The sequence below is a fragment of the Hylobates moloch genome, unplaced genomic scaffold (genome assembly GCF_009828535.3).
Source record: "Hylobates moloch isolate HMO894 unplaced genomic scaffold, HMol_V3 SCAFFOLD_4, whole genome shotgun sequence".
NCBI classification, from domain to species: Eukaryota; Metazoa; Chordata; class Mammalia; order Primates; family Hylobatidae; genus Hylobates; species Hylobates moloch.
The window spans coordinates 137,126,234-137,134,604 of record NW_026652279.1 but is presented as its reverse complement, the minus strand read 5'-3'; positions in this window follow the sequence as shown (position 1 = coordinate 137,134,604).

Below are 8,371 nucleotides of genomic sequence, written 5' to 3'. Positions count from 1 at the left end.
TCTGCCCAGCCACCTATCGTCTGGGAAGAAGTGAGGAGCGTCTCTGCCTGGCCACCCCGTCTGGGAAGTGAGGAGCGCCTCTGCCCGGCCACTCCGTCTCGGAGGTCTACCACGGAGGCCAGAAGCAATGTGGGGGCTGGACGTGGTGGCTCACGCCTGTGGTCCCGGCACTCTGGGGGGCGAGGCGGGTTGATCACTTCGGGCTAGGAGTTCGAGACCAGTCTGGCCAACATGGCGAAACATGAAAAATACAACAGACAAACTAACCAACCAACTCAGTGACAACAAAACAGGTCTACCCTGGAGTCATACTCTAATTTTTTCTATTTTCCTCCCTTTCTGATCCTTTATCCCACTTTCTTTTTCTTCCTCTTCCTTCTCCCTCTTCTTTGTCAAATAGAGGATTGAGTTATTATCACTGATCCATATAAAGTCCCTCTCTCATTTATTTTAACTCCCACCCCCCATTTCTATTCCCCGACTTCCCATGTGCAACCTTCCTAATATGTTTGATATGCATCTTTTTGTTTGTATGTATTATTAGAAAATGTTTATTGTTTTTGTGTGCAAAAAAAAAAAAAAAAAAAAGAACAGCATGTACCTCAGAGTGCATAACAGCAGTGGCACATAATTTACCAGAACAGACACAGAAGACAACTGTGGAGTGTCCAATCGAGTGGGTTAATGGTACAGAGACAGATGGCTGTGAACTGACTAATGAGCTTGAAGAAGTACAGGGAGTCTGAGCTGCAGGCCCGAGACTCCAGCAAGGCCGAAGGGTGGAAAAGGAGGCTTTTTTGCTTGTGCTACAAAGAGTCACAAGCTGATCACTGGAAGCAGAAAATCACCATTCCACAAGAATACAGATTTTAGTGAGCATCTGAATGGCTGGCATTAACCCACCCCCAGAGCAACAGCCAGCAGTAACAGATTGTCCCAATAGCCAGCCAAGATTTCCAGCCAAACATGAGAATCAGAGAAGCTCACTTCTCATATTTTCTCTAATTGGACAGGATATTAAAACACTTCAGCAATGTCTTTGAAGAACAGTCATTGTTATTTTTAATTTTCATTGCACCCAATGCCCTGTCAAGCATTGTAAAATTATTCTGTCTTGGAGGGAACTGCTTTAGAACACTTTTCCTTTTCCCTATGCAGGTTAAATGTATTGCCCAAAGTTACAGAGCACACCATCTCTGGAAGCAGGATTAAAGTGGTTCACTCTTGAACTCTTGGTCCACTGCATTACATTTAACACCAAGTCCATGCTTTTCCAAGAAAAGAAGCATTGAATTTATTCCAAAATTCAAGAATATAGCATTTTTAAAGAGTTAGCCATAATTAGTGTAACATACCAAACAGCTACATTTTGTCTGACAGTCACATTTCTCTAAGGTTCCTCATAAAAGCATTAGTCTAAAAAGTTTCAGCTTCCTGCTGAATTTGAATAAAATGCTATGCAGAAATTCTAAAATGCAATGGTGTTTTGGATTCTTGGCAGCTGGCTCTTCTGCCTATTACCTAGTGTCTACCCACCGGATGGGAACTGGGATGAATTTACCCCACCCATCAGTCATGTCATAAAGGCATCTGGTCTTCAAGAGTGTAAAGGGATTTGAGTCTTCATTTTATGCTTCTTCAACCATGTTGTACAGAGGTAGGCAGATGGTGTTTTACAGCAAAATGACCACATATCTATATAGTGTCTTCTATTATCAGACATTCTATTCCGTGTTGCAGGATGAAAATCATAAAAACTGTCCCAGATGGATGTTCTCATGCCTTTAAAATATGGTCAGATCAAAATTGTATTGCTTTTGGACAAAACTCCAAATCAGAAAACAGATGACATGCAAACTTTGAATTAGTATGAAGTTATATTGTGTTTCCATGCATGAAAATAGCATTCCTCATCTGGTTATGTTTATGGCTTTATCAGATAAGTATAGCTCCATGGCAATGCCCTGTTGGGTGTAAAATGACTTATGTTCTCTACATGTTTCTTCAGAGCAGATGCTGTATCCTGCCCTGCATTGAAAGCCCTAGCCTCAACTCATGCAAATGTTTGTTGGTAAACACATTTTTTGCTCAGTTTTTACAAAATAAGAAACTATTTACATTTACAAATATGGTTCCATCAAGAAAAGAAAATATTCAAGAGCATTAATTCTTAGCACCTTTGGGGAAACCTTATTCTTTATAATGCATTTTCAGATCATCTGCTTTTACCAGGGGTCATCTATTACATCTGCCATTTTTTATTTGAGACAGTGGAATAATTTGGCACATCCCTAGGTGCTTCTTGGTCACCGCCTTCATGTTATTTATCTTTATCACCATAATTTTTCTCCCAGGATAGTAATTGTAAGAAGTTAACAGGTTCTAGTTCTGACTCAAAATTCCACCAAAATATTCTAATATTCTATTCCTTATAGATCATGTAATACACATCAACATATTGATCTTATCCAGAATGACTTCCCTCACACAATTTCTTTCTTCCTACTCCTTATCCTGAGATACTTATATAAGGATAATTGACATTTCTCTTTCCTTCTTAGAAGATTAACATAAATACTTCCCTAAAAATTAATCAAAGTAATTATTTGCTATTGTTATTATATAAATCATTCTATGTGGTAGATAAACACTTTGGATATATTATTTAATAATAACACAAAAGTCCTAATACTAACCCAATAGTGCAAATGAGGGAACTAAGGCTTACAGAATTGAAATGCTTTGCAACAAGCATAAGAGTTCATAAGAAGCAGCAGTGGAGTCATGACCCAGGTAACTCCAGAGCCTTGTAGGACACAACACTACCCCGTCTTTAGCATTTTGCCTGTCAGCTCTCCATACTACTCTTCCTGGCCCCATGGGTGTTGTACCCCAGAAGCTGCTGGTCAACATCTTGGTGGTTTCACTCCTCAGCTTTTCCCCTTAAATCTATCATGAGTGTATCATTGTCTTCTGTACCTAGGGCTGAAGCACTGTATGTTTCAGGCATATTCTTTATAATTAAAGAATAAAGTAAGTTAGTGATTTATCAGCACGCACTTTCTGAGGCATAAAAAGGGGAGTTCCAATTTTACCTGCAAAATGTGTGGTGTTCTATATACATATCTGCTTGTGTCACTGATAATAAAAACAGGATTTGAGAAGATCAAGATAGGTTACAGACAGCCAATAGGTAATAGGTTCCTTTCCACATCCCAGGAACACTACTTCCTGCATAGACCTCAGTCCTTTGACCCTGTGGATGAGCCATTCCAGTGGCCTTTGGTCACTTGCTATGACCTCACATCCACTGGAGAAAACAACAAACATACACCCACATGTGCAATTTCTTACCAAAAGGGCTATATAAATTTCTCAACTCACAAAAGTTTACCAGTATACATTTTACTCAGAAGAAATGCATCTAAGTAGTCAAACAAAAATCTGATCCTTGAGAAAACTCTAAATGTCAATAATCTCCTCCTTTAATGAACAACAGCTCACGGAAACTAAAGAAGCTACTTATAGAAGGCAGATTGAAAATCATAGTGAATTGTCTGTATTCCACACATTTGCAGGAGCTAAAAGTAGCTGAAGTATCTTTCAAATTGATTATTTTGTTTTTAATATTCTCCTGTACTATAAAGGGTTCGAGCTTCTTTGGCCAATATTCGTAGATGTTTTGAGTCACCACTTATTTGGTTTGTAAAAAGCCCAGACTTCGCCAAGGATTACCCTCCCCTGTAATTGAACATCCTCAGGGATGTTTACTTGTAACACTAATATTCCCTGGGCTCTGCCCAATATCAGGTCATAATTAAAGCCCTCAAATAATTAAAGCTGAACTAAGGAACCTCATGCTTTCTTATTTAATTTTATTTTAAGTTATGGGAATATGTGCAGGACATCCAGGTTTGTTACTTAGGTAAATGTGTGCCATGGTGGTTTGCTGTACCTATCAACCCATCACCTAAGTATTAAGCCCAGCATGTATTAGTTATTTATCCTAATGTTCTCTCTCCCCCCGCCTTCCCCTGACAGGCCCCAGTGTATGTTGTTCCCCCCTCCTTGTGTTTATGTTCTCATTGTTCAGCTCCCACTTATAAGTGAGAACCTGCAGTGTTTGGTTTTCTGTTCCTGCATTAGTTTGCTGACGATAATGGCTTTGAACTCCATCCATGTCCCTGCAAAAGACATGATCTTATTCTTTTTATGGCTGCATAGTATTCAGTGGTGTATATGTACTACATTTTCTTTATCCAGTTTATCATTGATGGGCATTTGGGTTGATTCTGTGTCCTTGCTATTGTGAACAGTGTTGCAATGAACATACACATGCATCTATCTTTATAACAGAATAATTCGTATTCAAAAAACAACTAGAAAAAACAACACAATTAAAAAGTGGGCAAAGGATATGAACAGACACTTCTCAAAAGAAGACATTTATGTGGTCAACATGAAAAAAGCTCAACATCACTGATCATTAGAGAAATACACATCAAAACCACAATGAGATACCATCTCATGCCAGTCAGACTGGCAATTATTAAAAAGTCAAGAAACAACAGATGCTGGTGAGGCTATGGAGAAATAGGAATGCTTTCATCCTTTCTTTTTTATGTCACTCTAAGAATCCCTAGTGGGCAAAGAGGGCTCTGCTTCACACAGAATGCAAGTACGTGACTGTGGCTCTACCAACCTTCTCTTTTGGCTAAAACTCTGTGTTTCTGCACCATTGTTCAGCCATTGTTCTACTCATATCAAGTCACTGTGCAATGCCTCTCTGTGCCAAAGGGTATGGCCTACCTTGAACCACTAACATCCCTTGAGAGTGCATTATTTTCTCTTTCCAATGCCAATTCCTTGGGCTTTCCATCGTCTGCTGTCAGACCTTCAGTTTTCACAAGGTTCTCCATCATAAAGAAACACTTTCTTCTCTAAATATTCAGCCTAGAAGAGGATTCCACAGTAGAGAGACTTGGACGCCCATCCATCAGGATCTTCTTTATCATTTCTATAAGGAGGTAAGCAATCTGGGGTGCTGCATCAGAGGGTGGTCAAGTGCAGCCCTGCACTACTGTTGGAATTATTGTTTATTCTGGCCCACTCTATTGCAATTCTCTGTGCGCACATGTGATTTTTCTCTCAAGAATTGTATTGTGCCTCCTTGAAACATGGCTTTTTCAGCAGGCCTACCCGAGTCCTTCAGCCATGGCTGGTATCTCTTACTCGGCCATGTTGGTAATGTCTTGTCTGCATATTTCTAAACTCTATATATAGGGCTCTAGCCAATCAGGGACAGTCTAGAGCTTTTCTTCCAAGAACACTTTGTCACTTAAATGGCTTGTCTCCCAGAGTAGAAAGAGGAGTTCTAAGAGAGTATAATAACTAACTTCATGGGTCTATTTAAATTTCAGCCAAATGCCCTCCATGTACTTATAATTGACGATAACTAATGAAGTCATTTTAATTCACAAATATTGCTTTGAGACAGAAACGTCATCAATAAGTAATCAAAAACATTTTTGTAATTAGGACTGAAGATACAGTTTTGTCAAGAAAATCACATATAGCAAGAAAGAGCATCTAAGGGATGGATAAATACAATAATTCATAATCATGTATACACCTTCTCAGAATAATCAAAATTACTAGTAACCCCTCTATAAACTATTGGTAAATTGTTTGATTAGAAGTAGAGCTGGAAATATTCCAAAAATGTTTCTTCAAGTTTCCTCTTCACCAATAACAAGTTTGTGTTCTCCACTTTTTAGGATTTAATGTAATTTGCACCAATTTAATGTAATTTGTAATTAATTTATAATTAATTTTATTAATGATTAGATTAATCATTTCTATATCTACTTCTGGCAATGATAGACTGAGTAGTGTAGACCAACTCTCTCGCTCAACCAGAAATACTGAACCAAAAAATTGCTTAAAGGCATCAAAGTGTTAAGTTAGCGAGGACTATCTGGATAAAGAAATAAACCCAGGTTGTTGAGCCTGGAATTAGAGGCCAGGTATCTACAAGCATATTGGCCAATTTGAGAGGATGTGCTGAAAGTAAAGTTGCTGGCTGGGCGCAGCGGCTCACGCCTGTAATCCCAGCACTTTGGGAGGCCAAGGTGGGCGGATCACCTGAGGTCAGGCATTCGAGACCAGCCTGGCCAACATGGTGAAACCCCGTCTCTACTAAAAATACAAAAATTAGCCAGGCGTGGTGGTGGGCACCTGTAATCCCAGCTCCTTGGGGGGCTGAGGCAGGAGAATTGCTTGAACCTGAAGGGCGAAGCTTGCAGTGAGCCAAGATTGTGCCACCACACTCCAGCCTGGACAACAGAGCAAGACTCCATCTCAAAAACAGAAAGAAAGAAAGTAAAGTTGCTAAAGCACTCTAGCATTCTTTTAGAAACAATATAAATGATTTCTGGAGGATGATACCATTATTTAAGATTTCAAAATTAATTACAAATTATAGATACAATAACCAGCATTCAATCAGAAATGGCCAGGTCCATGAGTAAACAAAGCAATGTGACTGCAAACTAAGAGAAACTCCCACAAACAATAGGAATAGACTCAAAGACGACCCAAATAATGGAGATATCCGACATATATTTTAAATATTGTTACCCTAGTCAAAGAATAAAAGACAAGACTGATGTTGGCTGGGCATGGTGGGAGGCACTTGTAATCCCAGCATTTTGAGAGGCCAAGGCTGGAAGATAGCTTGAGCCCAGGAGATCGAAACCAGTTTAGGCACATAGGGAGATTGCCCCTACAAAAAAAAAAAAAAAAATTAGCCAGGTGTGGTGGCACATACCTGTAGTCCCAGCTACTTGGGAGAGTGAGGTAAAAGGATAGCTAGTGCCCAGTTAAGTCAAGGCTATAGTGAGCCATGATTGTACCACTGCACTCCAGCCTGGGTGACGAAGTGAGACCCTGTTTTACAAAAAAAAAAAAAAAGACTGGCCGGGCATGGTGGCTCACGCCTGTAATCCCGGCACTTTGGGAGGCCAAGGCAGGTGGATCATGAGGTCAAGAGATCCAGACTATCCTGGCCAACATGGTGAAACCCCATCTTTACTAAAAATACAAAAATTAGCTGGGCGTGGTGGTACACACCTGTAGTCCTGGCTACTTGGGAGGCTGAGGCAGGAAAATCGCTTGAACCCAGGAGGTGGAGGTTGCAGTGAGCTGAGATCATGCCACTGCACTCCAGCCTAGCCACAGAGCGAGACTCTGTCTCAAAAAAAAAAAAAACAAAAAAACACACACAAAAAAAACAGGTTGGTGGTGGTAAACTAAAAGTAATAAATAAGAGCCAAGTAAAATGCTAGCATTTTTAAATTAATAACAATAGTGAATTGTTTCACAGCACATTAGACAGAGTTGAAAAGAGAACAAGTGAAGTGGAAAATAAGACATAAAAACACACAGTTTGAAGCATTGAGAGACAAGAACAGAAAAATAATACAATAAATATAAAGCTTACAGGACAACAACATGTATGTATTGAAGGCCAAGAAAAAAAGTAGGGGAGGGGAGAGGAAGAACTGGATAGAAATGATTTTTAAAAAGTAAGCCACAGTTTCAAGAAACCCTACAAACTACAAACTATATCAATACAAAGAGAAGCATACCTAGGTGTGTAACTGTAAAACTGCTGTAAACCAAAGACAAAGATGAATTCTTAAAAGCAGTCACAGGAAAAAAAATTGACATATTATCTTAAAAGGAGAAGTAATTCATTCCCTAGGACCGATTTCTAAACAAAACAATAGAAACTAGAAAGTGCTAAGAGAAAACTTCCAACATGGAATTCTATACATAAAAAAATAAAGATGACATTTTAAAAAAATCAGACTAAAACTAAGATAATTTATCACCAGTGGACTGTTACACAGAATATAACAAAGGACGTTTTTCAGGCAGAGAAGTGAGGCTGGAACTAGAAATACATTAATTAGGAGAATATTATGAGAGTCTCAGTGGGAAACAAGGAGGACCTGTGGGGAAAGGATTCTTTCAACACAGGAAATCGTGTATTAAAAGAGCTACACACACACACACACACACACACACACACACACACGAATACACCAGGACACCACAACACTAATAGAGGAAAGCAAGAGCTCCCAGGAGGTAAGGTGTCCACCACGGGGCCTTTAGCTCTGCCTTCAGTAGAAACTCAGTTGGCCCATGAAAATTTCCTAATGTAATACACAGCATAGCTCTGCAGGGACATCCAGAACTTGCAGTTTGCAGAACTCATAATTAGCTTGGCTCAAATCCCACTTTCAGGATGCTAATTACACATATTTCCCCTATTCCATAGCAACAAGGGCTTCCACTTCTAGCT